The 10,128-nt window shown below is 45.5% G+C and overlaps 1 protein-coding gene across 4 annotated transcripts in view; it reads left to right on the top strand.

Annotated features, from left to right (window-relative positions):
* The first annotated feature begins 70 nt into the window (after positions 1-70).
* The window catches only part of CASKIN2 (CASK interacting protein 2), a 106,997-nt gene continuing 96,939 nt past the window's right edge, over positions 71-10,128 (top strand). For 3 of the 4 annotated variants that reach the window (XM_083725603.1, XM_083725602.1, XM_083725601.1), the window contains exon 1: positions 71-697. The gene's annotated coding sequence lies outside the window, so the exon portion shown is untranslated. The remainder of the gene's footprint in view (positions 698-10,128) is intronic. The other variant, XM_083725604.1, reaches the window with a different exon arrangement.

Genomic DNA, 10,128 nt, shown 5'->3' with positions numbered 1-10,128 from the left:
AGCAAGCCTAGCCGCCCGCCACCCCCCTTTTCTCGCTTTTTTTTCCCAATCAGGAGGGAAGAACAGGAGTCTGGGAGGGATTTCCTGCGGAGAGAAAGAGTGATCGGGGCGGCAGGAGGAGGAGGCGGGTGGGGGGCAGAGAAAAGGAGGCGGCGTCGGCGGTGACTTTACAGAAGAGTTCCCAGGCGCCCTCTGAAAACTGACTAGACTAGTCAATTTCAACCGGGGTCGACGGTGCCCCTGGGAAACAGAAGAATGCGAGATCGGGAAAGGGGGGCACGGACGGCGACGGGGTGGCGAGCCTGAGTTCTCGGGTTCCCTAGACTTTTGCTTGCGCGCACACACACAAACACAGGCGCGCGCGCGAGCTCCCAGGCACACACGCGCGCGCTCACACACACACACCCCTCGCTCCCTCCGGCACCACAAAGTCCTCCGAGCCCGGGAACTGAGAGGAGATCAAAAGCATTTTTTTTGCGCGCAAGTGCGCGCTTCGGAAGCGGAGAGAGGTCAGCCAGCTAGCCCGGCCGCCCGCCCCTTGGCTTTTGCTTTGGCCAAGCTTTGCTCGGCGGTGGAAGGAGATTGCAGAAGAGCAGCCAGCCGGTGTGACACACACACACACACACAGAAGAGTGCGCGCCTTTGGGCTTTGCAACTTGGTGCGCCGGGCAGTGCGAGGATCTCTCTGGCCGATGAGGTGAGTTGGGCGAAAGAAAGAATTTGCTGGTTTGGGGGGGGGGGGCGGACCAAGGTGGCGGCGGAATAGGAGTAGTAGGGGAGCGGCAGGACCAGGGGAAAGGAATCGCACTCTTGCTTTGCTGCCAACACAAAGGTTTATTCCTCTCCCCCCCCCACGCCTCCCCTTTATTCTCCTTATTTGGTAACTCCTCTGTGCCTTGTGTTGTAGATTGCAAACTCTCGACTCGGCTGTGTCCAAAACTAAAGCTCCGCTCCGTCCCGCTCAGCCTTGAGATCTGTAGAAATCAATGGCTTGTTAATTGTTCTGGGGTTTTTTTAAACAACTTATAAAAAAATATATACAGTACTCGATTGCCAGGGCATTGTATGGCAAAACGCGCTGATAAAACACGAGTTGCTTCCCTTGGTTTGTAAAGTCCCCTTTCTAAAACTGTTCCAAGGTTTGAGATGCATTCATATAGATTCCAGCCGCTCCGCTCCTGAAGATTAGATTACTATTCTCCCTTCTTCCACCCCCTCTCCCCAAATTGATTTCCTTGTAACTCGCTCTCTTTGCAGCTATTGGGCACAATTAATGAGTTCTTTTTATTTTAAAAAAAAATCTACCCGCGGTTTCTCACTGGAGAGGGAGAAATGTTGCCAGTCTTCAGGTTTTAGGAGATTACGTCTCTCCTTCTCTCTCTGCTGTGTGTACATTCATTGCATGAAAAATGATACATCTGAAATGTTTGCTGCTGCGATTCAAAGGTTGCCTCCAACCTCCTCAGTAACCTTTGCTCTTGGCTTTTCTTTCCTGCTGCGTGAGTGTTTCTCTTGCCTTCCCCCTACAGGGCTGGTATTTTTAATAACTGTTGTTCAGCATCTTTAGTCTCCCTCTTACATAATGATCCCGCTCTTCTGCCCCCTCCTCTTCCCTCTTCTGCCCCCTCCCCAGTTGTTTGAGGAAGGAATGTTTCAGATATTGAGAGTTCCTCCGCAGGTAGAGTCCTGAACTGTAAGATTAGATTTCTCGGCTAGGAAGGATGTTTACCATTACTTTGTACTCCAGACCACATTCCAATGGGGTGGAGACACTACCCTGTGTCAGGGCAACACCGTACATGTCCAGGTTCTGATAAAGGTGGGAAGGTGTGCCAGATTAAACCCTCCCCTGGAGTTCATTCCTGGTGCCTAGATGCAATAGGGGCAATTGAAATCTAAATTGTGTGCGTCTTGAGCTGTCTGCTGACCTTAGTATTGCAGAGTTCATGGGACCGTGGTGTTTTTTGGATGAGATCCCAAACTCATCAAGTTCAGTCTCTGCTCCGAGGTAGGATCTTTCGGACATACAACACAGGAGAGTGTGTTATTTTATTGCACCTGTATTATATAATAGGACAGGGAAAGAGAGCAAGAGGAATAGACAGAAATGCCACCAAAGGTCTGCAGGACGGTGAAGGATAATCGGTTTTGCTACTGACCCTAAACTTTCGTGGAAAACATTGCGTTTGAAAAAGCGAGACAGGATGTGCTGGATGGAAAATCCTCTTGGTGGACACTTGCAACTCTCACCTGATCTCAGTGGGTGGCTACGTGCCAGAGGCCAAGCCTGCCTATCAGTTGCACCCTCTAACATGGAAGATCTGACCCTTAACCCAGATGTATGGGGCAGGCTGTAATTACTTAGTGATGGGGAAATTCATTCTGTGCATGCATCAGGGCACTCTGCTATTATGTCATGTGTTTGAAGGCTGATTCCCCTGGGCTGAGCAATGCCTCAAATTAATTCCTTCCCAGCTGGGTGGGAAGGGGTTTCTATGGAGCCCAAGTTGTTGTTGTTGTTTATACGTATGTTTATTATTTAAAACATTGTAGAATTTGAGCGGATGGGCTCTTCTGTTCATTCTGCAGAAACTTTTCCAGGAGGAAATGTTTAATCCACCATATCCTATCCCACAGCTCCAGTTTTGGTAATTAACAAACCTCTCATACCACAAGGGGTTGTTATTAAATTAACCCAGTGTTATCTGTTCTGACTGGCAATTCAAGACCTTCTTTCACATTACCTACTGACTAATCTTTTATCCCGGAGATACTGTGGATTGGACCTGGTGCATGTGCGCTGCAGTCCCTCCCCTGCTGAACACTCTTTTTTCTATACATATATTTTTAGGTTGTTTTTTTTTTTATTACTATAAAATAAAAAATGCAAACAAACAAAAAACATAACCAAAGTTAAAAAAAGAAGAGAACTTCTCTAGACCAGAAATGGAAGAGACTTAAAGTGCTCATTGTGGTAGAAGAATATATGGATTCTTGACTATTGTAGAACTTTACATTACCACACTTCTAACATTTTCTTATCTCTCAGCACACTCCCTTTGCCAGTCAAATCTCCTTACTTCTCTCAGTCTTCACCCTGCTTTCTGAACACCCCCCCCCCCCCGTGCAGTATTCGCTCATCTCCTTTCAAAGTCTAGTTTGCTAGTCTGAAGAACTAGCAACACATCTCAGGTGTTCCCTTTCAGTTATCAGTGAGGTAGCATCCAACTAGTCAATGAGTAGGCTAGGTCTCTTCAAACTTTTAAGACCCAGGACCCCTTTCTTAACCTTTAATCATATATTTGCATGGTGATAGTGCTCAGGCTGTGGTCCACTTGTGAGTCTTGACTGAAGATCAGTTGTGAAAACTGTTGACAAACATTAATGAAGTTATGATCCTACATGAAGCATGGCGAAGGTGGAGGGACTCCTTGCTCTCTCTAAATGGCACCCTTTCTCCTAAACCATCCTAATCTGGAGTTTATCATTAAGCATGGCCCAGCCATTTCCTTATGGTGATTTTCCACTCTTCTGCACTGTAACATCTAGCACTAAACACCATATAATTCCACTCTACTTTGTGGAGAACTTGCTTGCTGTCAGATGCCTTCTTTGTTAGAGATTGGGAAATGCTCCGTTTGTATCTCTTGACAGTTTAATGCATCTTTGATCAAGCTCAGACATAATTTTATATTCATGTTTTCCCAACTCACCCCAGTCATTATATCGTATGTGCATCTGAATTCGCATCCTTTGTTACCCAGTCCTAAAAATTCATCTCCACATTAATTCAAGTATTTTTGACTGCCTGAGAGGGGCCGCTCTGTGATCAGTTTCAAGTTGTGACAGGGGGTTCTTGGATTTTCACATATCTGTTGTGAGACAAGTACTTCAGCTCTATTGATGTAGCCACCACCATACCTTTTGGGTCATGGATTTGCTTTAAAATTCAAATTCCAGTGGGTTGTTGTTTTTTTGTGGCAGTGTGGAATTCTTCTTAAATATTCTTTTCTTCCTCTTTACTCCCTTCCTGAGTCAAGGTCACTCAGATATTCACTGGGCAGGAGGTCAATTTTATTCCCATCCCAAGACCATTTGAAGATTCAAATCTTTCTATTGTGCCGGATTAACATTTGAAAGGGCCAACCCAGCTATTCTGCTGGTTTATCCTTCAGATGCTGTGAGGATGAGGTGGCAGGGATTATACCTTTTTATCACTTCTGCATTGGCAATTGAGGCAACAACTTTTGCCTCATAGCAAAGGTTGTAAATAGCTAATAGCTGAGGATTCTCAGGGTTGTCAGAACTTGAAGGAAATGGGGATTTGTGTGGTGATGGAAAGTAGAGAGTGTTAAGTTAGCGCTACTAATGGGGATTAGTCATTGTTGACTTCAAGCACTTTATTTGTCCACATCCACCAAGCTCTTCACCTTTCAGTTTATTCTTCCCAAATGAAGAGGAGATGGCCTCAGGAAACAGCAAAAGAGGCAGGTTAGGTATGCAGGAAACAGTGCTGCCAGTTGAGCTGTTTTCAGTATTAGGCCTTGTTTCAAAACCAGCAGGTGCCCCCCTTCTTAAATATACTGTAAGATGCTGATTCTCCTTTCTTCCACTGTGGCTGTGACTGTTCCTAGTTCATCAAGCTTAGTAAGCAACTCCACACAAACCCCAGTCAATTCCAGATAGAAAAGGACTGTCAAGGGATGCACCTTCATTCAGAATGTCGCTGCTTCACAGAACAAATTCCAGAGCTGCACCACATTCCTCCTTTTTTTTTTATAAAAAAAAGCAGCATTGTTTTAGAAATCCCCTAGATATCCACAACCTTTTTTAGTTTTCCTCCACCCTTTGCTCCCTGATGCTTCTGGGCTCAGGGGAAGCGACCCAGGAGAGTTATGTAAGAACTTCTAGTGTGTATATCATCACGCTCAAACATCCTCTCAAAGGGGTTGAGAGAAATAGGCCAAGCGCTCAAACTAAGATATTGCTCAGAGTAGGCCTGTTGAAATTAATGGGCTTAACCTAGGCATGCTCCTTCATTTCAATACACTAAAGACAACCCTGTATTATTTATTTATTTTACTTTTTTTAACGTTTCATACCACTTTCCCACAGAACTCGAAAGTAGTTTGCACGAAAAATAAAGAAGGCAAAGCATGTAAACAAAAGGAAATAATTATAAATCACATTAAAAGCATATTTGAGTGCCTCCACAAAATTTAAATCCTTGGCCAAATAGGAAGATCTTACTGTGGATGTGGTGAACCTCTGGCCCTCCAGATGTTGCTAAGACCCAAGCTCCCATGAACTTCAACCAGTACGGGCAAGAGCGAGGGGTGATGGGAGTTGTAGTCCAGTAGCACCTGGGTCTCCCATTTTACAGTCTTTTTGGGAAGGCAGCAATGTTGGAACCATCTTATCTGCTTCTGAGTAAAGGTTTCAAAGTTTGGGGGCCACTGGTGAAAAAGCCCGATCCTTCACCATTGCTAAGTAGTGATCTCTGGCCACTGTTACTTAGAAAGAATGGTTAATGCTGCCTTCTCCCAGGTATGTCATAGATATTTCATAGAATCATAGAGTTGGAAGGGGCAGGAGAATCATCAACCCTCTGCAATGCAAGAATATGCAGCTGTCTCTTATGGGGGTAGAACCTGCAACCTTGACTTTGTCAGCACCAGGCTCTAACCAACAGAGCTATCCAGCTTCTGACTGAGTCTTCGTTGGCAAGTGAGCTTCTGTGGGGACAGATGGATCCATCTAGCTATCACATTTGTACCCTGATCTTCCCTCTAAGGAACTCAGGATAGCTTCTTTCCCCCCTTTTTTTAGTGCTTTACATTTTTCAGGTGTTTTCAAGGGGATGGCTTAAAACCAGGAAACACATAATGTAGGAAATGGGTATGTTAAAAAGGGCTAGAAAAGTTGGTGAGAATTTTTGCCCTTCCAGGGTCCAGAAGCCTATGATGAGTTGCCATTATGGCAGGACTACTAAATTGATATCCAAGTTCTCTGGCAAGGACCACCTTGGTAGATCTTATTTTGAGCCAGGTTTCACTAAAGTTTAGCCACCGAGTCTGTTTTCAACCCTGAAATATGTGAAGTCGTAATTGGATGAGTGCCTCTGAGTGTATACAGAGTACCTTATGCTTCACAATGAGTAATTCCTATTAGTTCCCATGCATGTGGAAACAAGGGGGGTAGGATTACCAGACAGGCTTCAACATCTCCACCTGGTCACTTAAAAACCCCCAACTCAATCAAGCCCTGCATCATTGCGAAGAAGGATTAACTTGCCAAATCTAGTTGGGTTTTCACTTTCCCACCATGGGCACGGCTGCTCTGACACTCTGAAACTCATTCATTACTTGAATCAGCCTGGGAATGACCATATGCTAGTTAACATGCTTTAATCTGCCTGAAATCCTGATGCAACTGGAGTGTTATTTCTGGAGACTGTATTTGTTTCTATCAGTTCTAAAGAAGGAAAGTGTCCTTTTTTCTGCTATAGCAATCCTGTAGTTCTATATGGTGTATTACAGGGTCCCTGCCCCCGCCTGGTTTTTTGTAGACCACCTCTGTTCTCATGTAACTTCTGCATGATCCAGGAAGTAAACAGAGGTCTAGATCACTCATGAATGCACATCACTCAAGAAGGACTCAATTAGACCAGAGGTCTCTCTAGCTTAAGGGACGTGGGTGGCGCTGTGGGTTAAACCACAGAGCCTAGGACTTGCTGATCAGAAGGTCAGTGGTTCGAATCCCTGCGACGGGGTGAGCTCCCGTTGCTCGGTCCCTGCTCCTGCCAACCTAGCAATTCGAAAGCACGTCAAAATGCAAGTAGATAAATAGGTACTGCTCCGACGGGAAGGTAAACGGCGTTTCCGTGCGCTGCTCTGGTTTGCCAGAAGCGGCTTAGTCATGCTGGCCACATAATAATAATAATAATAATAATAATAATAATAATAATAATTTATTATTTGTACCCCACCCATCTGGCTGGGTTTCCCCAACCACTCTGGGCAGCTTCCACAGAGACCAAAAATACACTAAAATGTCACACATTAAAAACTTCCCTGAACAGGGCTGCCTTAAGATGCCTTCTGAATGTCAGGTAGTTGTTTATCGCTTTGACATCTGATGGAAGGGTGTTCCACAGGGCGGGTGCCACTACCGAGAAGGCCCTCTGCCTGGTTCCCTGTAGCTTTGCTTCTCGCAATGAGGGAACCGCCAGAAGGCCCTCGGCGCTGGACCTCAGCATCCGGGCAGAACAATGGGGGTGGAGACGCTCCTTCATGTATACTGGGCCGAGGCCGTTTAGGGCTTTAAAGGTCAGCACCAACACACATGACCCGGAAGTTGTATGCCGGCTCCCTCGGCCAATAAAGCGAGATGAGCGCCGCAACCCCAGAATCGGTCATGACTGGACCTAATGGTCAGGGGTCCCTTTACCTTTTACTCTCTAGCTTAGCATTATGTTTCCAGCCCTGGCTAACCAGATACTTCCAGGAAACCCATAAGCAAGAGATGATGGCAAGAGTCCTCCCCCATTGTTTCCCATCAGCACTTGCTATTTAGGGATATATTGCCTCTGAACATGGAGGCTCTACTTATCATGGCTAAGCAACTGATGGACCTATCCTCCTTGAATGTGTCTAGTTCTCTTTTTATTTGCTGCCTCATCACCTGACGACTTGGTACTTCTCATAGTTTTTCCTTCCTGAAGTGGAAATGCTGCAGGGGGGCAGAAAGGAAAATGGTTGGAGGGCAATGGGTTAAGCTCACACACAGACACACACACACACACACACACACACACACACACACACACTCTTCTCCCATGGCGTTTCTTCACTTCCAACCAGAGCCTTTCAGAGCTACTTTTTGGTGTTGATGGTGATAGAAACCACTGCAAAACTTCTACCAGCTTGATCACAGGAGTCTGGACATCGGTAGCGTCAAGACTAGATTACTGCAAAGCAGTCCATATGTGACTTCCCTTATAGTTGCTCCAGAACATGTTGTTGGCACAGAAAGATGCAGCATGGTTGCTTTTAGGATTGAGATCCTGCCAGCATAGTACATATTTGCTTAAAGATCCGCAGTGGCTGCTGATTTGCTACTGAGCCAAGTTCAAGGTTTTTTTCTATTAGTATATGAAGCCCTTAACAGCTTGGAACCAGTTTGTTTGAGGGAATTGCCTTGTCCGATGTGTGCCTGTCTGACCTCCCTCATTCTGCGCAACGTGGGCTTTTGTAAGTGCTGTTTGTTCTGCATTTCCAATAAGTTCATCTTTTCAGTGTGGCAGCACACCTGTGCTTTGGGACTCCCTTGCCTAATAACATTTGGCAGTCATCCTCATTAAGCTGATTCAAAACTTTAATTTCAGCAAGCCTATCTGGACAGAAAATTTCTTGTTCTCAAATTCTCCTGATTTTATTTGCATACAAATACTAGTAGAATGCTGAACATTTCACTGTTTGATTCAGATCGCTTAGAGATTTTGTGGATTAAGTGGCTGTCAATGCAAAAGCACAAATACCTTTGATTTTATTTGTTGCTTAAAGAAGTCAGTTAGTGCCTGTTTGTCTTGTGTGGACAAACTGCTGCTGAAATCTCCTACATCTCTAGATCTGAAGAGTCCCTTTAGGATGTACTCGCTAGCTATGGGGTACCAAGGTGGTGGTCTTCGAGACGTTTAGGACTATTACTCCAGGTCCCATCACCCCAAGCCAGCATGACCAGTGGTCAGGGATGATGGTAGTCCACAGCTGCTGGAGAGCACCACAATGGCTGTCCCTCACCCAGATGAAGGTATCGGAGCAAACATTTCTGTAGTATGCACACTGCTGCCTAATTGTAAGCAGTATGTTAAGATGGTGGCTGGGAAGTTGCCCTAAATTAGAAGGGAGAGGCGCTTTGTGCATTAGTACATCCAGTTGGGCATTAGATTTGAATGGGCACATCCGGACGGGCTGAAACTGCATTACAAGAGCATCACAAAGCAATTAATTTTAGCATCCCAGTGGGTGCAGTGGTGATGCACACACAGGGGTGCCAACTTGAATAAAATATTTGGGGAGCCAATGGCATCAACTGGGGGCAGGGCTGCACACACCATTTGAATGGCAATGCCCATCAACTGGGCATGGGGGAGGCTCAAATATTTTATTAGGGAGGTGAAGGAACCTTGGCCCCAGGAGCACACATGCACAACACGGTTTTGATCACCTTGGGTAAGCAGGAGGGGTGATCTTCTGAAAGGGGGTGCTCCCTATGATTATGAAGGCTCCCTGCACAATTTTGAAGTGGGATGGGGGCAGAGCTACTGCGCTTCTTCCCATGCAACCCCCTCCCATCATGTTTTAACACAGCAATACAACACCCAAAGAGGGCTAGCAAGTTTTTGGATTCTGAGCATCGCCTCAAAGCCAGATCCACTTTTTGGCAGAAATAGTTCAGTGTGAACGCTGCCTGTTCAAACTGGGACGTTGGTTGAGTCTTTAGAGCAGCCTTGTACTGTTTGGCAACAAGGGAGATGAGTGTGTGGTGAATGTTCTACAGGTGAACATGTTGAACACTTGATAAGTGTGGTTACTGACCTCCATCTCTACCTTTATGATTCCATCTTGATTGCTTTACCTTAAGGCAACCTGTTTATCTAAGGATCTCCCAGTGTTGTGCAAACACCAGTTCAAGCCCTCCCTAGCTTTAAGGGAGGTTGTGGGGGGGAGCGATATAAAATATAATCTACTCAAGATAAAAATAAAGTCAGCTGCGAGGTGAGGTTGTGTAACTCTTCCCAAGATGCTGTGCCCTAGAAATATGGTGCAATATCACAATGATCAGAGTAATTTAGCTGCTGAAACGGATTAGTGAGGGCAATGATGATGGATTGCCTGCCACCCAAAACCTTTCATTCTATAGCAGAGAATTGACCCCCATTGTAAGAGAATCTTCCCCTGGGCTTCCGTTGGCTCTGTGCTCTGGGCTGTAGTAAATATGTCAGAAATGTACCCAGTTGATCTAATACATTTGCATTTATTGTAATAACTCTTGGATAGAAATTGTGCGTGCGTGTTTTCCTCATCTTCCACATTCTGTGGAGATTACAGCTGCACATTTTCAGAA

This window comes from Podarcis gaigeae (assembly GCF_964106915.1).
Source record: "Podarcis gaigeae genome assembly, chromosome: 2".
NCBI classification, from domain to species: Eukaryota; Metazoa; Chordata; class Lepidosauria; order Squamata; family Lacertidae; genus Podarcis; species Podarcis gaigeae.
This window is presented reverse-complemented; position numbering and strand designations above follow the sequence as displayed.